We start from the raw sequence: 24,294 nt of genomic DNA on the forward strand, positions 1-24,294 counted from the left end.
GGACGGTAGTGACCTCCGTGACCACCCGAGGGACCTGAGCCTGAAAAGCCTTTGTCCCACTGGCTCTGAGAGGATGCAAGTCTTAGTGGTTTTAAAACGTCAGATTCTCATGAAATGCCATCCAGCACACCTGAAGCGCCTTCCCCTCCCACCCCACCGAGTACTTGTCAGCACCCCCAGGCCGGAGTCTGACACGCCCACGTGCCCAACTCCGGCATCAACTTCCCCAGGTGGCAGACACAGGCAGCCTAGTCCAGCTGCACCCATTCCTGGACCTGAAACTCCACTCAGGTCTCTGCTCAAGTGTCGCCTCCTAACCCCCCTCCCCATCTTATCCCAGTTCCTTCTCCTTCAGGGCACTGTTGGCTACCTGACATGTGACATAGTCATTGTGCAACAGCTTCGTCGGTAGGTAATTTACATACTAGAAAGCTCACCCGCTTAAAGCATGCAAGGCAACGGTTTTAGTATATTCAGAGTTGTGCAACCATCACCACTGTCTAATTTTGTGATGTTTGCATCACCCATAAACCTATACCCATTAATAGTCATTCCCCGTTATTACCCCCGTCTTCCAAGCCCCTGGCAACCACTTACCCATTTCCTGTCTCTGTGGACTCGCCTGTCCTGAATATTCCTATAAACGGGACCATGCGCTCTGTGGTCTTTTGTGACCGACTTCATTCATGGAGCAAAGTGTTATTTCTAATCATCCATTTCCCCCTACCTCAGGGCCTTTGCACTGCTGCTCCCTTTGCCGTGAATGTTCTTCCTCAGATACGTCTGCGGCTCCTTCCTTCACTCCCCTCCTCAGCAAGGTCTTCCCCAACCCCTATTTAAATGGGTAATTCTCGCCCTCTTCCTGGCCCTTCCAACCTTACCAGCTTTGCTTTCCTTCAGAGATCTTAGCTTCCCCCCACTCCCCGACATCGCTGCACTTCCCTATGCTTCTGTTATCAGCCTCCCCAAAAGTCAGGGACCTTGTCTCGCTCACTGCTCAGTGCCCCCAAAAATGGCTGCATGTAATAGCTGCTCTGTGTTGGTTGAATGAAGAAATTCCAGGGTCTTCTGGGATCCTTTTAACCTTATTCAGAGCCAGCCTAGGGTCTGGTGAGGCCATGAGCCACCTGGGGGCAGGCACGCATCAGGAGCGCTATCACCCTGGGATGCTCAGTTTCGGCCTCTAGATGCCGCCACAGTGCTCAGGGTTCCAGGGGCCGAGCTCAGCAAGGGCCTTAAGTGTCCGGGGCCTTCGGTGCCCACGAAGGGCAGCTGGGCATCTCCCACAGTGCCATGGAGCTGGCCATGAGGACAAGGTCTGCAAGCAGGGCTCAGGCCTCAGCCTTCCCCCGGTGACAAATGGCTGATAATTAATGTTGGACCTGCACGTTATTAATCAATTTAAAGTCGAGTGCGCAGCCAGAAGCGATTCCGAGGAAAAAAATGTTCAGCCCCACATCCTCCTCATTCTTACTCATCAATCACCAATTTTGCAGGCAGCTTATTAAAATGTAGAGAAAAGCATGGCTGGAGAAATAAAAAGCCCTTAAAGGCCCAGAGATGGTTTATCAGGGTTTTGCAGATGCGGAGGCAAAGGGTGGGGAGAGGGGTGTCAGGAATGGCAGAGCTGAGGGGCCAGGCCCCATTTCACAGAGGGAGGGGCTGAGGCCAGATCCTCAAAGGTGAAGGGCGATGGTGTGAAATCCAGAAGGGTTCATGCCAGCCCAGGAGCATGGCCAGAGGCTCGAGCCCCCAGCCCAGGAGGGGGGTGGAAGGGGGGGAGGGGGGGCGGAGCTTGCATAACATGCCAGCAGAGAGAACGAAGATCCCATGTGGAGGACTTAGTGACCGAGGACAGCGGATCTAGGTCCAAATGCAGGGCAGGGGAAGACCATTGCTTTGGAGTTAGGCAGATCTGGATTCAAACCCCAGCTCTTCTCCCGACCAGTGGTATTAGCGGGTAAGTCGCTTTCTGTCTTGGAGCCTCAACTTCCTCCTGAGCCAGGAGAAAACCAGACCACTCTCAAAGGTTTGCAAGCATGGAAGGAGGCCACGTATACGAAGGCCTGGGAGACTTTAGGCAGAGAATAGATGCTCAGTAAATGAGAACTCTCTCTGAAGGCCCAGAACCGGTCACAGACCACAGCTGGTGTTTCTTCCGTGTCTCCGGAGGGCATGAGGATGTATTTTGAGTCTAGAGCCAAGCAGGTTTGCCCTCTGCTAGGACAGTCTTTCCAAGTACCAGAAGCCTGCTATGCTTTTGCTTGTCCTGTTTCTTGTCTGGGAGTGTGCTTTCTTGTCTCCTTCCCCTAGGGAACTCTTACGCATCCTTCAAAACCTAGCTCATACTGCACCTCCTCTGTGCTGCCTTCCCAGTACTGTCAGTTGCTTGACTTCTGTGTTCCAAACATACTGGATTCTTGCTAGATTGTGAATCCCTTGTGGGAAGGGCCTTGCTTTGTGCCGCCTCAGGCGGTGACATAATACCTTTAATTTGATGAATAACTAAAGGGATGAGCAAATAAATGAATGGCCATTTACCTCTTCCCTGATGTCACTTAGAGGCCTGTCCCTCGCCATCCTTTGCCTCCATGACTGTGAACTTCTCAAGAGCCAGAGCCCGGTCTAGGGGTCTTGCCTTTGTCTGTCTCCCACTGGCCAGGTCCGTTCTTGATACATACTAGCTACTCAAAAGATGTCAGAATGACCGAGAGGGAAAAGAGGAGACGGGAAAGCTGAGCCCATGCTTAGTAAGCACCTACTAAGAGTCAAGGGTGGTGCTGAGCATTTTTACCTGTATGATCCTTTTTTTAGCGTCATACCAAGCTCATGGCGCAGATGTGGATACTGGGGCAGAAGGACCCAGATATGTGCAGGAGCCAGAATTTAAACCACAGAGTCTGAATGGCCCTTGAGAGCTGTTGCCATTTCATGATGATGCCTTCCAAAGGCGTTCATGCATGCATGAGTGACTTAATGAGTACACAGATAAATGAATGAATTACATAGTTCTCAGGAGAAGCCTGCTGCCTCCTTCCTCTCTCACGCCAGTCCCTCTGCCTCCTGCCCAGGCCTTTCTCTGGTACAGCTGGGTCAGTGCTTTTATTTGGGGCTGTAGAATGAGACCTGGCCCGCCCCATGCCTTTGCAGGACTCCTACCTCCCTGCAGATTTTCCTGTGCACCGCCCCCCTCCTAACCCTACCTTTCCTTGCTCTGCAGCTGCTGGCCCTTCCTGCTCCCCTGCCAATCAGACCCCCATTGTCCTGCCACATCTGGACTGCTCTGCAAATTGCCAGCCCCGAAAGGCTCACTCAGCATTCTCTGCAAGAAGACGTCCAGGCTTCATTCACAAACACGCGTTCCTAAAAGGCTGGTGATTGTGTCCTCAGCATCCCCATTGGGGCCTACCTGGAGACTTGGAGTGGCAGAAAAAGCCCCAGATGGCTGGGGAGGGAGGGGTGACGGAGCAGGAAGGGAGCTTGGCCTCTGGGAAGTGCAGGGCATGGATTACAATATCCTTTGCTCCATCAGCCGCCAAAGCCTGTGTTCCTGCCTCTCGAGAGGTAGTGTCTCCCTAATAGGGCTGCAAGGATGTCGGCGGGAAGGCTGTTAACACCCCGAGGGCTGGACCTGCCCCGGGGTTCTGGTTCAAGAAGCCTGGGGTGGACATTTGATGCTTTGGTTAGAGGAACCATGAGGAGGCTTCAGGAAGGGCGAGACCCTGCCCAGCTGGGCTCGCCTCTGGGGAAGGCAGTGACCATCTGGACCGGGTCACACGCAGCCCAGGGGACCCCAGGGACAGGGATGGTGGCAGTCTCTGGCTCATTCGCCTGTGCAGTAAGCCTAGAGCAAGGTGAGGAAGAGGGAGGGTGCTCAGAGAGCAAGATCTGACTGGTGCCAGCTCACTGATGACCATGGTCACTACCATGGTGAAACAGCAGCAGTGGCCCCTCTGAACCCCTACCGTGCGCCAAGTACAGAACACCTACCTCGCTTGGGGTCTGATTTGACATCAGTGAAGCCTTTGTTCGTGAATAATCTGAATGTGCTCCTCTGCTTTCCGGGGAGGCAATGATCGAACTGAACTCCCACCCTCCCTGAATTTCCAGTAGAAGCCCAGAGAGGGCATGCACTCTACCCCAGGTCACACAGCTTAGCAGGTGTAGGACTGACTGAGAGAAGGCCCTCGCGAACATGTGGTTGCTGGAATCAGTTGGCCTGGGTTTGGCTCCTGGGCCCCTCTGCTCAGCCGCGTGGGGAGAGACAGACCCCGAGCTTCACTGTCCTCGGTTTCTACTTCTGTTCTATGGGCCTGAGGAGAAGAAAGAGGCTGCTGTGACCACTCACGCTCAACCCCCCATCAGTGGACGTGGCTGCTTCTCTGCCACCACCTCCTTATGGCAAACGTGAGAGACGAGGAGCCTGAGGGTCAGGGTGAGGCAGTCCCCAGGGTCACACAGTGCAGTCCCCTCCCTGAGACATCGCTCCTCCTCTGGAAGCTGCTTTTAGAGGCTCGTGGCCTCCTGGGAGACCGTGTGCGGGCTGTGCTCACCCTGAACCTGGTGTCAGAGCCGGAGTGACGATCTTCCTGAGCACAGGCAGGGCAGGGCCAGGCCTATAAGCTCCTCACAGGGCTGTGGGAGGCAGGACTCAAAATGCCTTGGATTAAAATACATAAGAAAAACGGACAGTGGAAATTGATAAATGCGAAATTAGTGTCCTCAAGGCAGGATATGGCAGCTGACCAGGCACAGCCCGGCCCACCTCCCCAGGCTCTCAGAGCAGACTGCCGAGGGACACCTTGTGACTTAGGACCTGGGTGGGTCACTGAGAAGTGACAGCATCTGAGTGGGACCTTCAAGTCTGACTTAGTGCATGGGTGAGGCCACTGAGGGGTGACTTTGGACCTGGGTGGGGCTAAAACAATCCCACGCACGGAGATGTTGCCAAAAGGATCCAATCTAGAAACAAGATGTAGGGACTGGCGTGGGTGTGGAGGTGGCGAGCGGTCTCATGGGCAGGCCTGGGAGGGAGCCAGGTCTGTTGGGCCTCTCTGGACCTCCTTGAGTCCCAGAGGTTTGGGGTTTTGCCAGCAACTCTTTCCAGGACTGTGTGGCAGCCACATGCTGCCCTCTGCTGGGACATCGTAGTATTACACCCCATGACATTGGGCTTGGGGCAACACCAGGACTTCCCTGAGAACTTCATGGGGACATCCCTGGGATCCAGAGTCCTCAGGGCTGGCAGAGGCTCCCAAGGCCTTCTTCTGCCCCTGACAGACCCTTGCTTTCTTAGTCACGGAGACGGGAAGCTCACTCCTTTTTGCAGTCAGCTTCAACCCTGCACAGCGCGGATCAGCTTGGCCCCAGAAGGCGTTGCAGTTGGCTCCCTCCTGGTGTCATCTCTGCTCTCTGGGTTTCAGGACTGCCTGTAGAGCCTGGGGGTGCTGAGCTGCCCTCCACCAAGCTGCCCTGCTCCAGACCGGGCTGTCCGGTTCCTCCAGGCCCTGCCCACCCTAGCCCTACACAAGCTGCCTTATGCCTGTTCATCTTCCATGGGGGAGCTCCAGACTAAAGAGACCTGGCAGGAGCTCCAAACAGCTGAACACCACCCCCCCTCCCCTGGAGGGTAAGGCTTTCTCAGGAAAATCCCTGCAGATCTCTCAGACGTGCCTGTGTCTTTGTTTCTATGCCAGAGACGCTCAGTGTCCCTGGACCCAAAGGGAGGCTGACAATGGGCCAGGTTGAGGAATGGCTGGATATGGACAAAGGGGTGAGTGGCCGGCTCAGAGAGGCCAGCCAGGGTGAGGCCGCAGCACAGCCGGGAGCTGGGACTTCTCTGGAGCATCATGGGCAGGTCCCACAGGGGGCTCTCAGTACCTTCCACGCCCAAGTTCCTGCTCCTGCAGGAGCCACAAAGGAGGGTATTCTCAGGGAGGCCAAGGAGAAAGGAGAGGGGAGAGGGAAGTTGGCAGGCTTGGTGGTGAAGGAAGAGGACCGATCACTTGAGTAAAAAGCCCAGCGACTTTATCCGTCATCATGTAAGCAGACTCGTTCATTTGCTCGTTCCTCAAATATGTTTTGAGTACAAGCACACCTTACCTTATTGCGCTTTGCAGATATTGCATTTTTTTTTTCTTTTTACCAATCGAAGATTCGTGGTGACCCTGCTTTAAGCAAGTCGCTCGGCACCCTTTCTTCTGAAGCATTTGCTCGCTTCACGTCCCTGTGTCACATCTCAGTAATTCTTGCAGTGTTTCAAATTTTTTCGTTGTTAATCTATTTGTTCTGGCGATCCGTGATCAGAGATTGTTGAATGTTGCTGCTGTAACTGATTTGAGGTGCCGTGAACCGCGTCCATGAAAGATGGGGAATTTAATCGAAAGATGTGCGTGTTCTGACGGCTCCAGCGGCTAGCCCCTCCCCTTCCCCCCTTCCTCTCCTCGGGCCTCCCTGTTCCCCGAGACACAATAATATTGAAATCAGGCCAGTGAAGAGGCCTACAGTGGTCTCTAGGCGTTCGAGTGAAATGAGGACTCCCACGTCTCTCACTTCACGTGAAAAGGTAGAAGTGATTCCGCTTAGTGAGGCAAGTGTGTCAAAAACCGAGAAAGGCCCTAAGCCAGGCCTTGTGCAACAAATAGCCAAGGAACGTGGCTGTGATGTGAATGCGAAGGAAAAGTTCTGGAAGGAAATTCAAAGTGCTCCGCCAGTGAACACAAAAACGGTAAGAAAGTCACGCAGCCTGAACGCAGATATGGAGAAGGTTTTCGTGGTCTGGATAAGAGATCAAACCAGCCGCAATATTCTCTTAAGCCAAAGCCTAATCCAGAGCAAGGCCCTGACTCTCTTCAATTCTGTGAAGGCTGAGAGAGGTGAGGAAGCCGCAGAAGAAACGTCTGAAGCTAGCGGAGATTGGTTCGTGAGGTTTAAGGAGAGAAGCTGTCTCCCCGACATACGAGGACAAGGTGAAGCAGCAAGTGCTGATGTAGAACCCGCAGCGAGTTTTCCAGAAGGTCAGGCTGAGATACGAATGAAGGTGGGTTCACTAACCAGATTTCCAGTGTAGATGAAACAGCCTTCTGGTGGAAGAAGACGCCGTCTAGGATTTTCATAACGAGAGAAGCAAAGTCAATGCCTGGCTTCAAAGCTTCAAAGGACAGGCTGCCTCTCTTGTTAGGGGCTAATGCAGCTGGTGACTTTAAGTCGAAGCCAGTGCTCACTTACCATGCAGAAAATCCCGGGGCCCTTGACAGTTACGCTTTATCTACCCTGCCAATGCTCTCTACGTGCAACAATAAGGCCTGAATGACAGCACATCCGTGTACAACGTGAATTGCTGAATATTTTAAGCCCACTGTTGAGACCTGCTGCTCAGACAAAAAGATTCCTTTTATATATTTTTAAATATGTTTGTAATGTTTATTGATTTTTGAGAGAGAATGTGGTAGAACGTGAGCAGGGAAGGGCAGAGAGAGAGAGGGAGAACCAGAATCCGAAGCAGGCTCCAGGCTCTGAGCGGTCAGCACAGAGCCCAACACGGGGCTCGAACCCACAAACCGTGAGATCATGACCTGAGCTGAAGTTGGATGCCCAACTGACCGAGCCACCCAGGCGCCCCTATACATATATATATATATATATATATATATATATATGTTAATTAATTTATTTATTGGGGTGCCTGGGTGACTCAGCCACCCAGGCGCCCCTACATATGTGTGTGTGTGTGTATATGTTAATTAATTTATTTATTGGGGTGCCCAGGTGACTCAGTCGGTTGGGCATCCAACTTTAGCTCAGGTCATGATCTCACAGTTTGTGGGTTCGAGCCCCATGTCGGGCTCTGTGCTGACAGCTCAGAGCCTGGAGTCTGCTTCGGATTCTGTGTCTCCCTCTCTCTCTGCCCCTCCCCCACTTGTTCACTCTCTCTCTCTCTCTCTCCCTCTCTCAAAAATAAATAAACATTTACAAATTTTTTAAATTAATTTATTTACTGTGAGAGAGAAACAGCACATGCACAAGTTGGGGAGGGGCAGAGAGAGAGGAAGAGAGAGAATCCCAAGTAGTCTCTGCTCTGTCAGTGCAGAGTCTGACGTGGGGCTCGATCTCACGAACCGTGAGATTGTGACCTGAGCCAAAATCAAGAGTTGGGACACTCAACCAACTCAGCCACCCAGGCACCCCTCAACTTTCAAGTCTTATTGTTTAAGAAATACATTTCCTAAGGCTATAGCTGCCATAGATCCTGATTCCTTTGATGGCGCTGGGCAAAGTAAATGGAAAACCTTCTGGAAAGGATTCGCCATTCTAGGTGCCATTAAGAACATTCGTGATTCATGGGAAGGGGCAAAAATATCAACCTTCACAGGAATTTGGAAGAAGTTGAGTCCAACCCTCACAGAGGACTTTAAGGGTTCAGGACTTGAGGGGAGGATGTCACTGCAGCTGTGGCGGAAAGAGCAAGAGAACCAGAATTAGAAGTGGAGCCTGAAGATGGGACTGAATTATCGGAATCTCATGATTAATCTTGAACAGATGAGAAGTTGCTTCTGACTGATGAGCCAAGAAAGTGGTTTCCTGAGATGGAATGAACTCCTGGTGGAGATGCCGTAAAGATTGTTGAAATGACAACCGAGGGTTTAGAATATTACATAAACTTAATTGATAAAGCAGCGGCCGGGTTTGCAAGGATTGATTTCAATTTTGAACGAAGTTCTCCTGTGGGTGAAATGCTCTCGAACAGCATTGCAGGCTACAGAGAAATGGCTTGTGAAAGGAAGCGTCAATCAATGCATTATTGTCTACTTTTTTTAAAATTTCTTCTTAATGTTTTATTTTTGAGAGAGAGAGAGAGAGAGAGAGAGTGCGAGCAGGGGAGGGGCAGAGAGAAAGAGAGGGAGACACAGAATCCGAAGCAGGCTCCAGGCTCTGAGCTGTCAGCACAGAGCCCGATGCGAGGCTCCAACCCACGAACCGCGAGATCATGACCTGAGCCGAAGTCGGACACTTAACCGACTGAGCCACCCAGGCGCCCCCAAAGTATTTTTAATTTAAGGTATGTATATTGCTTTTTTGGACACAAGACAATCGCACACTCGATAGACAACAGTGTGACTGATCCTTGAACTACACGTGTTTGAACTGTGTGGGTCCACGTATGTGTGGAGTTTTTACAGTACTACAAATGTATTTTCCCTTCTTTATCATTTTCTTAGTAAAGTTTTTTTCTATAGCTTGCTTTAGTTCCCTTCTTTATCATTTTCTTAATAAAGTTTTTTTTTCTATAGCTTGCTTACAGCTAGAGCTGTAAGAATACAGTGCATAATAGATACAACACACAAAGTATGGGTTAACCGACCATTTATGTTACCGGTAAGGCTCTGGTCCGCGGGAGGCTATTAGCAGTTAAGTTTAGGGGGAGTCAAAATGTAGGCGCAGATTTCGAACTGCATGGGGGTCAGAGCCCCTAATGCCCACATTGTTCGAGAGTCAACCGTGGCGTGTAAACGTAACTTTTAGATGCAGTGTTATACGCACAAACCAAAACATTCATTTGATTTTATTGCGACACCGGCTTTATCGTCATGGCCTGGAGCCAAACCCACACTGCCTGTGAGGCGTGCCTACTATGTGCCAGGCGCGGTCCCGAGGCTTGAGTCTATACCAGTGAGTAAAACAAGCAGAATCCCCTCCTCTTTACGGAGTCTATACCTGAATGAGGGAGACAGTCAGCAAACAAATGGGATGCTTTCAGAAAGTGGTAAGTGCTCCGAAGATAGTGGCTTGAGGGTGACGGGGTGGATGACGTCAGGGGACAGGTGGGCAGGTTTGCTCATTGTTCTTATAAATAATGCTGCGATGAACATCTTTGAACATGAAGCTTGGTGCTCATTTGGGATTCCTTTTTGCTAAGAAATGCCATTCTTATGTTATCTCAGGTCCTTGGGGAGGCAGGAGCAGGTCCTAACTCACTGTGGCAGGACAGGGCAGATGGCGGATCCCCAGGAAGGACCTGCAGGGGAGGGGCTGCGGAACGCAGCTTGCAGCTGTGGGCAGGGAGCTCGCCAGGCCTCTTCCCACTGCTCCAGCGGCTCCTTCTCCCTCTCCTTTGCTGGCCTTTGCTTCTGCCCATAAATATCCACATGCCCAGGGCTCTGCCCGGCCTTCCCTCTTCAACCCACTCTCTCCCCACCTGTCCCTCCTGGAGCCGGGCCTCCAGCCAGATTCTTATAGCCTCCTGGATGCTTCTCCTGAGCATCCCCGAGGCTCCGTACCCCAGCACATCCAAAAGGGGCCGGGTCGTCTCTCCTTACACCCTGTACCTCTTCTTGGGTCCCCAGGTAGGTAAATGGCACTACCATCCATCCAATGCCCAAGCTAGGAACCTGGGTGTCGACTTTGACCCTGCGTCGCCGTCATACCTCACCCATACGTCTCCCCAACACATTTCTTCTCTCCCATCCCACCCCTTGCTGTATACAGGGCAGAGAGAAGTACCGACTGTCCACCACAGGCCTCCAGACCTGCTGTTCCCTTTCTCCAGAGGCACTGTCCCCCTGCCTCTAACCTCTCCCCCTTGAACCCATACCCCACGAAGGGATTTATTTAGTTTCATGTCCCTCCTCAACATCCTTCCGAAGAAGCCCAAGCCCTTCAGTAAGTTGACTTTCGCTGTTGTGCTTCTCACCTCCACGCCTTTACACATGCTGTTCCATATGGATGTAATGCCTTTCCATGCACTGTCTGCCTGACAAGCTTCTAGTCATCCTTTTAGACTCAGCTGCAACATCCTGGAAATGGAAACTTCCATTTTTCCTTCCTATATCCCCTTTCTCAAAGAACTTGCCCCTCCTTCCCTCATATCATATAGTTTTCTGTGTATCTTTCTATTGAAACAATCACTCAATATTAAAATATCCATTCAGAATTATAACGATTAGAAGGTACATGTATTAGGACTTTTGGTTGCAAGTGACAGAGTGCCCACTTCAAACTGGCCTAAATGAAAAGAGATTCTCACATATCCCCAAAGCTTCAGGCATGGCTAGATCCAGAAGTTCCAGTCCTGACCCTGGACCTGTCCCTCTTCTGCTCTGAGTCTAGCTTCCCCCTGCATTGGCTTCCTCCTCAAGGGGCCCGATGGAAAGTGCTGGCTCATCCCTTTCAGATTTAAGTTTGAATTCAAGTTCAGAGCTTCTCTCGCACGACAGTGTCAGTGAAGTCTGGGCCTGCCTCTCCTGGGCCCAGCTTGAGTGCCATGCCTGTTCTTGGGAGCAGAGTCAGGCCCACCTGAGCCCCAGACACTGAGAAGGATGCAGGGGTGATTGGCAGGAGGGGAGGCAGCTGGGCAGGGAGAGGTGTTGGCTGTCAAGGCCTCAAGACGTGTTCCCTTCCTCTGGGCAGGACACATGGCTTTTTATCTCACCTTGTACCCCCACTGCCTAGACTGGGCCAGGCCCAAAGCAAGAAGCAGTCGGCATTCTATGGATGAAGATACAAGCGAATAGAGAATGAGTGCTGCTCTGTGGTCAGGAAATGCTCATGGCCCTGTGAGCTGGGGGCTGGGGGCACACTTGCTGGTCCCCAGCCACACACACAGCCCAGCATGACTTCGCAGATTCCCATGAAGACCCAGGAGGAGACCACCCAGCAGACCAGCCTGTGGCAATGTCATAAGGCGGCCATAGAGGACCGCTGTCCCCTTCATATGGACCTGAGGCCTTTCCGCTCTGTTTCCGAGGAGCGGTGCCAGTCACCAAAAATAGACACAGATAGACACACACACACACACACAGGCGGATACACACACACACACACACAGGCACGCAGAACCCCGCAGCTGAGGCAAGCAAGACAGATTCCTGGAGAGGAAAGTGAGTCGCCAGATGCAAGATGTTTTATTGGCTTCGGCGGTTCCATTCCTCGTCAAGACGGTCCCGGCATCTGTTTGGAATGGTTAATAAGGGAAGTGATGCATTTTTAATCACCACAGCCCTCACTGAAAATCACAGCCTGTGTCTCGCCACGCTTGCTGGGCCCTGCGATAACACAGAGAGCCTTCCTCACATTTGCTCTCATTATCGAACAAGAGAGAAAGGCCCGGCTTCACTCCGTTGTCACCCAGATGGCTGCAGGCACCTTCCAAGTCCCTCAATCCCCCATCCTGGGTCGGCTTCAGTCCCCGACAATCTCCAGGGCTGCTGGGTGATCAGGCTGCCTCAGAGGAGCTCCCTGAGACTGGGGCGGGGGGGTGGGGGGACAGCGGAGCTGGGAGGGGGCACCGTGTTGGCATTCTCGAGGGCTTTTCCAATATCACCCCCTGCCACAGGGCCCAGCCACCCTCCAAGACGTTGCTCAGATGGAGCCCCGTATCTGCCACCCGGTGGCAGTGGGGCTTGGGACAGATGGCTTAACCTCTCTGAAGTTCAGTTTCCTTTTCTGTCAAGTGGGGCCAATAATTCCAGCTTTGCAGGGTAGCCATCGGGATCCTGTGAGGTAATAAAGCACATGGTGGATCTGTCACCTAAAATACTGTTCTTGTCCCCTGCCTTCCCTGGATTCTCACCACGCAGAGAGAAGCTTTGGGACACACTGGGGCTTAAGGAACATGGACATCTGGGAAGGGAAGGAAGCCAGGCCGGGGCTGGGGAGCGGACTTAACCCAGGAGCCCTTGGGCGGCAAAGGACAGAAACTCGAGTCAGAAGAGATTTGAATGGTTACTATCCGGGCACAGCCCAGGGGTCTGCTTCAGTGTGGCTGGTGCCAGGGGCTCTAATACTCTGCTCCCCTGTTTGTCATGTCCCCTGGGGTCATGTTCCCCTGTGGGAGCTCTGGCCTCCCATCTCACTGGTCAGCCCTGGGGCTCATGGCCACTCCCGAAACCACCTCCATGGCCCAGGGAAGGCTGTATGCCAGTCAGCTTGCTTCTGTCACTTGGCTGCCTCTAGAGCTGGGCAGGTGGGGTCAGCCCCACCTGACCATGTAGGGGGAGGATTCACTTGTGTGTGTTTGTGGGGGCGGGGCAGTAAACCGAGGCTACAGACAGCCCACTGAGTATATTTGGAAGCAGAAGGCAACATAGGCCAAGTTGGCCGCCTCAGCTGGGGCATATGCACACAGCTACCAAAGCCACAGGTAGGCACAGGGATGCCCCCCTTCACCCAGGCGGCCGGCCCCTGGCCCCAGCACAGAGCCTGGACTCACTGACCCTGAGTGCCAGGGGCTCTACGGATGGGAGGACAGGGTTTACCCCTGGGTGTATCTACATAAATCCTCAGGACCGCCCCCCACCCCCATGCTCGATGCCCGGGACCAGGTGACCTCCCACCCCAGGCTGCCGCACCTCCATCCTTCTTAGCCAAGCTGGGACCTATAAACAAGAAATCATTTTTCTTACCATTTCATCTTTGCTCTTTTTCCCAGTAGTATGTATTTAAAAAAAAAAAAAAAAACACACACACTTTTTTTTTTACGCTGCCTGGGGCACCGTATATTTCCAAAAAAAAAAAAAAAAAAATTGTGTTTCAGATCGACCTCACATCCTTTTTAACCAGCACCTCAGGGAGGGGGAAACCTGTCTGCGCCTTGTCTCCCTGGAGGGGAGCAGCCTGGGGGAGAGGCAGAGTGAGGGCTGTGGGGCAGGCCTGCCCCGCATCTGTAAATGGGCCATTCCCGGGCCCCTGAGGCCAGAGTGAGGACTCACAGAGATGACTTCAGGTGGCACAAAAGGGTTCTCAGGGGAGAGCAATTTCTCAGCAAGGGCGAGGCCCTCAGATGGCCTGGGCTTCTGCAGCCGGAATGTACAGGGCCCGAGATTTGTCCATGGCGTTTCCCAGGTTAGAGAGCGCTCACTAGGAGGTACCTATGAGGCTCAGAGCCACCAGAGAGGCAGAGCAGGGTCTGGAGGCTCTTCCTTAGAAGAAGAGCTCGAGGCTCCAGGAGGCACGTAGCTAGCCTCAAGGGCCCTGTGGGCTGAAGGGGATTCGGGCCTGGGTAGTCCGGGTCCGGGTCCGGGTCCTGCACTCAGCTGATGTGTTCCCTGGACCAAGTGTGGGTTCCCCCTCCTGTTCTCAGGGCTGCTGCTTCCTCCTGGAGCCTAAGGGTGAGGATCTGCCAACCCCAGAGCTCCACGGGCAGGGTGGGTGCTGCACGGGCCAGACACACAGGGTGTCCTCCCCTCCAGCAGCCTTCCCTAGCCGCGCTGTGCATATGGCTTTGCCTCTGTAGACACGCGCTTAGCCTGTCATCAGGCCTCAGAGAGGTATCCCTACCAGGCAGCCCCAGACAGGGACATGAGCCCTGAGAGGACAGAGCTCTCCCCCAGGGTCACCTAGCCCATCAGTGGAAAGCCAGGGTATGGACTCTGGCTTGGGGACAGCAGGGTTGCTCACCCCCTCTCCTAGGGCCACATCTGTCTCGCTGACATTGCACACATATCGGGTCATAGGATCTCGGGGCCAGGCCCTCAGGAGCCTTCCAGCCTCCCCCTACTTGCTCCCTCCAGCCACACCCCCCTCCTTTTTGTGCTCTGCAACTATCTCTGTACTGACTGAGGGACCAGAGACCCAGGGGAGCTATGCCCAGGAGGTGGCACTTGAGCCAGGCCTTAGTGACAGGCCAGAGCCTGACGCAGAACAGCTCTCGGTGTTTGTCAGGTGAGAGAAGGATGTCCCACGTTGTCTCCTTCAGCCAGAAGTTTGTTGTCTGTCTCTCTTTCTTTCACCCAGAAAGCACTGTCCAGAGGGTGCTCCCATGCCAGGCCTGGGTTGGGTGGGGCAGGCATTATGGGAAGTGCCAGAGGTAGTCCGAGGGGGAGGCCAAGGCAGCTCATGGAGCAGAGTGTCCAATGAGGGTCAGCCCGAGGCCGGGGGGGGGGGGGGGGGGCGGGGAGGGAGAGGAAGGCATCAAAGGTTTCACAGACTATAGTACTCAGGGGTCTGCCTTGGGGGTCTGGGTGGGTGGCAGTGCTATCACCAAAATGGGCCCCCCCATATGGGAATTGCTGGTACAGAGAGGGGAGCTGGGGGAGGGCCTAGCTGGGTGTTCTGTAGGTTGGAGTCTGGGGAGGTCAGGGGCTGGGTCGGACCGCCACTCTCACCCTCCAGTGGGGACACTGCCTCCATCCACCCACTCGGCTGAGCCACAGACGGACTCTGCCTGCTGCTGCTGCAGCCACCAGCCCACCCCGTGGGCCAAGGACACCCAAGGCCTTCTGCCTGGGCCATAGCCATCTGCCCAGAGAGTGCTCTGTGTCCCAAGCAGAGACCAGCCGTGTGGGGGACAGAGCTGTGATGGCATCTTGCCACCCCTGAAATAGAAGCCCCCACACACTGAGCTGCTTTCCTCTCCAGCCCCTCCGTCCCATGAACCGAGGGTGTAGGTTAGGGCTCCCCTTTTATCCAGACACCACCCCCCACCATCCCCCACTAAGGCTTCGGGGCCCTCTACAGCCCTTGAGAAGCTTGGGGCACCTGGGTGACTCAGCCATTAAGTATCTGACTCTTGATCTCAGCTCAGGTCTTGATCTCAGGGTTGTGAGTTCAAGCCCTGAACTGGGCTCCATGCTGGGCTGGAGTGGTGGTATTGGGGGACTCAGTGGGCTTCCTTCTCCAAGCCAGGCTTCGTTCCTGCAGCAGATGCCTGGCCTGGCCCCGTGCACCACATGAGGGACCCTCACCTTGAACGTGCACAGCTGGCTCCCGCCTCAGGCCTTTCCCTTGCTTATCCATTACACGGAGCCCCGCCCTTCAGAGCCAGCAGTCACTTCTTAGGGGCTTTTCTTGGCTAGTGTCTCTCCTGTCTCGTGCAGCTGCTCCTCCTTTCTGTACTGGTCCAAGCGGCCTTGTCTGTGCACATATCCTTACCTACTTTTCTGGTGTGCCCCCCTCCGTCCACACGGACAGTGATGGGTCTGTCTTATTCACTCCGTATCGTCCTGTGCTCGGAATAATGCCCCTGATCACATCCGGGAGCCTCTGTTTTCTCATCTGTGAAGTGGAGATAAGGACATCCCACATCGCAGGCTGGCTGTGAGGGTGATGTGAGTCAGTCCTAAGCTCTTAGAGAGCCTGGCCCAAAGTGGGGACTGCATGGTTACTAAGTGGGATGAATGAATCACTGTCCCCAAATGGCCTGACGCACCCCCCACACACACAGAGTGAAGAACCACTTCTTTAGACAAACACCCTCATGGTGCAGGCAGGGAAACTGAGGCCCAGAGAGGGACTAGATGCCCTCGGGGTCTCACCCAGGGCCCCTGCCTGGCCACCCTGATCTCTCTCTCCACACCTCTGCCCAGGGGGCGTTGCAAAGAGACACATCCCAACCCCCATCCCACCGCCAGCAGGGAGTTTTCCAGACTCAGGCTGAGCTCCTGGGCAGAACTGCCTGGCAGGACGGAAGGGCACAGAGGCCAGCCTGGAGATAATCGTCTCACTGTGCCGCTGGGCGGTGGGGCCTCAGGCTGGCAGGCAGGGCTGTCTGGGGCCCAGAGCCAGGACAGGAAGGCAGAGGGTGGGCGGGCAGGAGCCCTCTGTGGCCTTTTCAGAGGGAGGCCCCAGGTGGGGTTTGGGGGACTGGGCGGGATAGCCCGGGCATGAGCCAGCATGGCAACGCTTCACATCCGTCTGTTTACAAGGCACCTCCAGTCTGTAAGCTCCCAGGAGCCTCATTAACGGCCTCTGAGGCGGGAAGATCAGCCCCGTTTCATAGATGAGGAAGCAGAGACTGGGGCAGGGTCATTTCGCTTGTGAGACCAGAACTGGGAACCCCAGTCGGTGGGCAAAAAGCCTCACGCCTGAGGGATAAGGGCACCTTCTCTGTGTCTCTGCTTCCACGCCCCCAGAGAGGCACCCTGCTTACTGACTCTGGAGGCCAGTGGTGAGGGGCGAGCCCCAGACCTGGCCCTGGCTGTTAGCTACTTTCTCCCCGACAGCCGGTGGAGGGGTCAGAAGCACAGACCTGGTGCACCGTTGCTCACACAGCCTCTGCGGCATGTCTCACGGCTGATTCCTGTGGACCTGGCGTCGAGTAAGGGCATTCTGCGTGGGGCACAGTGCCACCCAGCACCTTCTCCCTTGCGCTCATCTCTGCCCCAACAGAGAAACTTCTGGAGCCCCGAGATGGCCACTCACCATCACTGCCACCAGGAGTGTGTTGACCCAACCTCTTGGGTCAGCGTCTGTGTGTACCCAGAGACATCAAAACACTCCCACCCTGTGACCCAGAAATTCCAGGAATGGGTCCTAGAGGAACATCCCAACCTGTGCACAGAGGCCGCATTGATGGGACGGTCCCGCAGCTTTGTTTACCAGGAGAGGAGAGATGGACCTAAGCCAGCACCCACCTGGGACGGTGAGGAACCCACAGGGGTTCCAGGCAGCTTCCAAAGGGGTGACGTGGAGGGATGTTTGAAGACCTAAAAACATGCTTGAGACAAGTGTGGGGTGAGGGGGTGGATGTATTTTATAGAACAGAATGTATTTCTGTGTAACCAAAAAACATATATACGCCCAGTCACAGGCACACATTTAGAGAAAGGCCCAGCCAGAAAGTACCCTCAAATAGTTACACTGGTTAGTCCCTAGAGAGCTGGGACGGCGGATGATTTCATTTCCTTGTTGTGCTCTGCTGTTATTTCTACAGTTGGTGCAGTGGGCATTTATTGCTTATTTAATGAGAGGGAGGGGGCCCTGTAACTGGGAGGGGTACGGCGTTCCGCACCCCTTTGGAGACTGACGTAAACTCCACAAATAGGTCCATTCCGGGGCCTGCGACAGTCTGGAGCTGGCTTGCCTCAAGTTCCCTCCTGGGTCATGCCCTCGCCCTAGACATGGACTTAGCCACTCACTGCTCTGTACGAGACAGTAATACCTGTAGAGGCTCCCGTGGGAGGGAGGGGTCCCCTCCTATGCCACGTGGCCTCCAGAGCCTCCTTCTCCCCTCTGTCTCTGCTCTCTGTTTTCTCCCCATTCCTTGTCAGGAACAGACAAACTTCCCCCTCTGGCCTGAGACACAGTAACTCCAAGCCACCTGTAGCAGCCTGGACCCCACCACAGAACTCTGCAGGTAGCCCTTCCAGAAAGCGCAGGCTGCCCAGAATTCTTACAGCAGCGACCGTGTTCTTTTTAAAACTGACAGAACTTCCCAAGTTCGGAAGCTCCTAGGGGATTAGCTGGTCGCACATCAAACCCATCCGGGGAGCTTTGAAAAATGAAGGTGCACGCGAACAGACATTTCACCAAAGAAGATACGCGGCTGGCAGGTAAACACACCTAACAATAATGGTCAACAACATGGGCCGTCAGTGAGATGCACCCCAAAACCACAGTGAGCTCTCGCCCCGTAGCTATTAGAGTGGCTGATGTAAAAAAAAAAAAAAAAAATAGTAGCAGCATGAGACGCTGGCAGGGATGCGCAGAAACCGGACCGCTGCTGCCTCGCTGTTGGGAATGTAAGACGGTCCAGCTGCTCCGGAAGACAGTTTGGCGGTTTCCTTTCAGAGTAAATGCACGCTTCTCGTATGACCTAGCTATCGCACTCTTGGGCATTCATTCCAGAGAAATGAAGACTTATGGTCACACAACATCCTGTATCAGAATGGTCATCGTGGTTCTATTCAGAACAGCCCCCAAACTGGAAGGTGCCCAGATGCCCTTCGGGGGGGAATGGATACTAAACTGGTGCATCTGTGCCGTGGAGCATGTATTCTGCAGCCGTCAAGAGGAAGGAAGTAATGATGAACTTCCAGGGACACTGAGTGAAAGTCCACGATTTCATTTGTATAGCATTCCTGAAAGGGCAAAATGGTGGAGCCCGGGGACAGATTGTCGGCAGGGAGGGACTGCGGAGGACAGGTGGGCGTGGCTATGGGGGGTAGCACCGAGAGCCTGGTGATGGAACAGTTGTGTGATTGATCTCGGCGGGGGACTACCGCAAGCGACCCGGGTGTAAAATTACAGGGAGACCCACATGCACGCACACGCATGTGCTCGTCTGGTGAAGTCAGAATAACCTCGGCGGACTTACCTATGTCAATTTCCTGGTCTGGATGGTGTCTGCAGTTGCACAAGGGGTTATGGCTGGAGGAGGCTGGGGATGGGGGTTCACGGGACCTCCCAGGACGTTGTATTTTACAGCTTCCTGTGAAGCTATGGTTTTTTCAAAGGAAAGAATTAGAACAAAGCAAAGGTGCAGAAACGCACCCCCAGAGGCTATATGACTTAATGGTCCGTCTTACGGCCCAGGCATCCGTACATCAGTGTTTCTCAGAGGCTCCGTTCCTGCTGTACAGCCAGGAATAGACACACTGACCACTTCCTCATTCAGCAGAGGGAAACTGAGGCCAGAGAGGGGAAGGGGTTTTCCCAGGGCCACAGAGCTGCTGCAGGGTGACTAAAGGGGATGGCATCCAGCTGCAAGCGGCCCAAGGTTTTTCCTGCTGCCCCGGGCTGGGACTGAACCAGGCAGTTTGTTTTCACGTAAACTTTTATTAAAATACAGTGTACAGCTTATTGCGTTGTCACAAACAACACACTCACGTAATCAGCACCAAGGCCCCAAAACCAAGACGACCCAGGCCCCCTCTAGAACCCCACTCATGATCAAGCCCCCTGGGGCCCCCCTGGGGCCCCCCTGGGGCCCTGCCAGTCTTGGCCCATCCCCCAGGGGAGCCCTCCCCTGACTTCTTACAGCACACTGAGTAGTTTTTCCTGTTCCTGAACTTTGTGTAAATAGTTGGGTGCTGTTTAGAAGCTGTGCCAGGGGAGACTGGAGCAGCCAGTTTATTCTGAAGGAAAAGGAAGTGGCCTCCCCAGGAGCCCCATAAAGGAGGGCTGGGGGTGGGGGATTCAGAGGAAGGACTGTCCCGGGGCGGTCTTCCTGGTCCAGGGTGGCCGGAATGGGCTATTTATGCCCTGAGCTAGAACTGGAGACCAGAAGAGGAGCTGGAGCCCTGCCTGGCTGACTGAGAGCCCTGTGTCCATGAGCCTGGTCCGGGGTCCCCCAAAGATCCTGGGGCCCCTGAGCAGGGGGAGGTACAGCAGCACCAGTCCTCATGTAGGACTGGTGGCATTGAAGAAACCACCTCTCAGTTTCCCTGCATATAAAATGAGGATTTTATGTATGTGAATAACACAAATATCTACTGATGTAGAATCAATGTTAATGTGACACATTAATATTTCACTTCTATACTGTTGGTGTTAAGCATTAATATATTCTATATCGTATGTTACATAAGATATATTGAGTAATAGGCAAATCTTTTGAATCCTATCTATACTAATGATAGCTGGCATTTATGGAATGCTGATTCTGTATCTGGCATTGTCTTAAGTGCTTTAGATGTATAAACCAATAGGGTGGCTGGGCGGCTCGGTCAGTTAAGCATCCAGATTCGGCTCAGGTCATGATCTCTCGGTTCATAGGTTCAAGCCCTGCATCGGGCTCTGTGCTGACCACCTCATCTCGCATCATCCGTGTGAGGTGGAGCTCTTATTATCATCGGAGGAGGAGGTCGAGGCTTCGAGTTTCTGTCGCCCCCAAGGTTGGACTGGGGTGTGAGCTCAGGTGGTCGGTTCCAAAGCCAGGTATGCTCAGCCAGGCGGTCTCTCGTGTTCTCCGAGCACCCTCAACCTGGGCCTGTCCTGCGCGGGCCCGAACCTTTCCTGTTGACCGCTGGGCTGAGCAGCAGACAGTGGTGAGCGGAACGGGCCTCCGTCTGTGACTCCAAAGCTGCATGGACCCAGCAGGGTGCATGGCAGAGGCTGGTTCTCCTCTTAGAGCCAGTCCTCACTGGGCTCATGGAGGGTCAGTGAGACAGCAGGAAGGAGACCGCCAAGGGGCTCAGGCCACCGAGGGGACCCCAGGGATAGGCAGAGAGGGTGGGGAGGAGTGGAGAGCCCAAGCAGAGCTCACCACCCGCCACAGGGTTTAGGGTTGGGCCACGGCAGGCCAGGTCAGCCCTGCATGGCTATTAGGGCCCCTCAGTCCTGTGGGGGCAGGTGGTGCTCAACAGACAGTCCCCGTCTTCACATGCATACTTCAGTGACAGTACTATCTGCTTGGAAAATCTCCTGCACCCTTCAACATCTTGGACCCGTGTGTCACAACATAGCAGAGTGTCACTGTACCTCCCTCCTGGGCTCCGGTGAAGACTGAATGAGTTGATCGCCGTAAAGTGTTAACAGCAACGCCTCCCTCGTAGCACATAGGAACTGCTCAACAAATACTCATGGTCATTGGGGGAGTGGGAGAGAGAAGGAAGGGAGGGAAGGAGGGAGAGGGGAAAGGAGGAAGGAAGGGAGACGGTAGTCTGCGTGGGGGGTCAGTGTGGGCAAAGAAGGCTGCACCAAGGAGTTGACATTTGAGCACAGTTTTGCAGGGTGAATAAGAGTTTGCTGCGGAATAAAGAGGCAGGGGATGGAGTGGTGTTCCGGGTATAGAGTGGCTCTGAGCTGCACTGGTAGCATTTGTAAATTCCTTGTGCCTCATGAGGTTTATCAAGGCTTAGATGAGAAACGCACCTGGCACTAGGGGGCTCTCGTACTGGTATCTCCTCACCTGACTGGAGGGGCCAGTCACTGGGCGACAGGCGTTGAGGGCTGGGTCCCCTTGTCTGGACTAGGGGCTTCCCAAAGGCAGGAATCGCTCGCCTCTGCCAGTGAGGGTCCTGGCGCGGCAGGGAGGTGAGGCCTGCTTCGCCAGCCCCGCCCTCTCTCCCTCCCAGAAAAGCCATCGCTCACTGGGGCAGGCGCAGGACAGCAAACAGTCTGGAACAGTGACGGGGTGGCATCCTGACACCGTCCTTTACGTCCCCTGTTCTCGTTGGGCTCTGGCAAGGTGCTGTTGACACAGGCACAGTGCACGGCCCTGGGGCGGCTCTGGCTCCAGGGGGGAGGGAAGCTTGTCCGTGGCCTCTTCAGCCGGGGCTGGAGAAGGAGGGGGCGCCTGGGGCAGGGCTTGGTTCTGGGGAAGCTAATCTGCTGAACACGGGACCCAGAAAACCAGCGATGCTTTCGTTGGACCGGAAGTGGGGATGTGGAAGGGGCGGGGGGTCAGCCTCCAGCAGGGAGAGTTTCCATCAAGGCTGTGGTAAGGACAAGTAGGTAAACCGAGGCCGAAGCTCAGATGACCCGTGGTAAGCACCCAGCATTGGCTCAGAATGGCAAAGCCCAAGCGCCAAGCACAGGCCCACGGGAAGCAGGGGCCCTGGGCTTCTGAGACATTGGGTGGGGGAGAGGTGTGCAGGGGACCCCCAGTGGGGAGAGGTGGTGTCCCATGAGGAAAGGCAGCCTGGCGTGGGAGGAGAGGTGGAGTCCAGGGACAGTGCCTCCACGGCTGTGTCGGCTGTCATAGCAGCCGCTGCCCGGAAAGGCAGGGACAGGGAAGGGGGAGCCAGGCCACCGAGTGTTGACAGGCACACCCAAGACCCCAAAGGCCTCAGACACTGGCCATGCCACCGTGCGTAGCAAGCAGAGGCTCCTGTTTCTTTCTCCACAGTCATTTCACATCCATTATTTCCTCCTGTGAGTGACTTACTGTTACTTACCATCCTTTTACAAATGTGGAAACTGAGGCACAGAGGGGTGAAGGGACTTGTACCAAATCCATGGTGAGTCAAGGGTGGAACGGGCCCTGACCTCAGGTTGGGCTGTCTCTGGGGCCAGATCCAAACCTGGACATCAAGTCTCTTTGCCGGGCCTCTGGGCTCTGGGCATGGAGATCGTAGGCCTGGCCTGTGGTCTGCAAGGACTCGGCCGGGAGGCCTCTTTGGGGACAGAACACGGTGGTCCCAGGCCGGACAGACCTGAGTCCCAATCCCAGCCCAGCCTCTCAGAGCTGTTAGACTCTGCGTATGGTGCTAACCCCTCTGAGCCTCAGTTTCCTCACCCACAATGGGGGCTAAGAGGCTGCCTCACAGGTTGCTGTGGGACCTCGGGCAGGGCCCCCTCCTCTCATCTGACTGCACCCACCTGCCCTTAGTGGAGCTAAAAATGTCCGGGGCACACAAGGCCCTGCCTTTGGGGAGGGACACCTGAAAGGCAGTGAACAAGCACACAGATAAATGGCTTACCCCTTTTTACATAGGGCTCTGAAAGAAATAAAACTGAGTATGAATGGAGAGCATAAGCGGCTGGGGCCGCTATAGACACCAAGGAAACGCCTCTCTGGCAAGTGAGTGATGGCAAGTGAGTGATGGGGACTGAGCATCCTAAGAAAAGGGAACAAGTACAAAGGCCCTGGGGCAGGAACATGTTGCAGGAACAAGTAAGGCAGCAGGTTGGTTGGAGGTGTGTCCACGTGGGCAAGGAGTGTATTGTGGCCTTGGGCAGTGTTCACAGCAGGACCTGGGTTCAAATCTGACTCTGCTCACCAGCTGAGAATCCTGAACAAGCCACTTCTGTAAAATGGGGTAGGATGAGAGGAGGGTGCAGATGCAGGGGCCAGCTCCTGCGTGGCAAGGGTTTGTCAGTGGCAGGGGTGGGGGGCCCATGAGCAGAGCTGCACACTAGCAGGCCAAGGCCCCAGTTGGGTCTCTGACTACAAAGAGCCTCGGCCTGGGAGACTCCCCTGGGGGACCTCGGGCCTTGGCTTCCCCAGCGAACAGAGAGCAGCTGGACTTGATGCTGCCAAAGATGCTTTGTAACTGAGGTCTCTGAGCGGGAGTGTGGGAGGTAGACAGAGGGCGAGAAAGCACATGGTTTCTTGCATGTGGGCGCCAAACCCTTCCCGGGGCTGCTCACCCACCCCAGGACCTGTCCTGGGACCACCCAGTGTGGCCTGAGCCGGCACGGCCCCCGGAAGCATTTGTTGTGTGTCGGGGGTCACCGGTAACCCTGTCTCACTTCTGTCACCCTCAGGAGTTCCCTGGAGACCAGAAGCAGCCTGTCCACTGACCGCTACGGGTACCGTCGCTCCCTCCACTCTGGGCCCCCTGTTCCCATCGGCACCGCGGGTGGGCCCCAGGAGGCATCAAGGGAAATTAGTCCCCCCATTGGGCCCTCAAACTCCCCCAGGGACCAGCAGTACTGCTGACACATCCCCTGAGGACTAGTCCAGCTAGGAATGGTCCCTCAGGGGCTCGGCTAAGGGTTCCTCTGAGAACCAAGGCTGGTGGTCCCTCTGAGGGCCAGCCCGCAGCCACCCGTTCCCATGACGCCCAGGTTGCAGCCCAGGGGCCGAGCCGACGCTTCCAGTTGGTTTTCCGATCGCGGTTCGTGGAAGCCGGGGTGTCTGAGGACCTCTGCCTTCACATGGCTTTTGGATCTTGTCGTTTCTACGAGATGTCT

General features: G+C 54.6%; 1 long non-coding RNA gene across 2 annotated transcripts in view; it reads left to right on the forward strand.

The window, feature by feature from the left end:
- LOC122212798 overlaps positions 1 to 24,294 on the forward strand; it is a 62,934-nt gene that overhangs the window by 28,417 nt on the left and 10,223 nt on the right. The window contains exon 3 of one of the 2 annotated variants that reach the window (XR_006199326.1): positions 3,221 to 4,754. The exons of the other annotated variant lie outside the window; for it this stretch is intronic. This is a non-coding gene — a long non-coding RNA (uncharacterized LOC122212798). Of the gene's footprint in view, positions 1 to 3,220; positions 4,755 to 24,294 lie in introns of those variants that run through there. 2 annotated transcript variants of the gene reach the window in all.

This window comes from Panthera leo (assembly GCF_018350215.1).
Source record: "Panthera leo isolate Ple1 chromosome F3 unlocalized genomic scaffold, P.leo_Ple1_pat1.1 chrF3_random_Un_scaffold_30, whole genome shotgun sequence".
NCBI classification, from domain to species: domain Eukaryota; kingdom Metazoa; phylum Chordata; class Mammalia; order Carnivora; family Felidae; genus Panthera; species Panthera leo.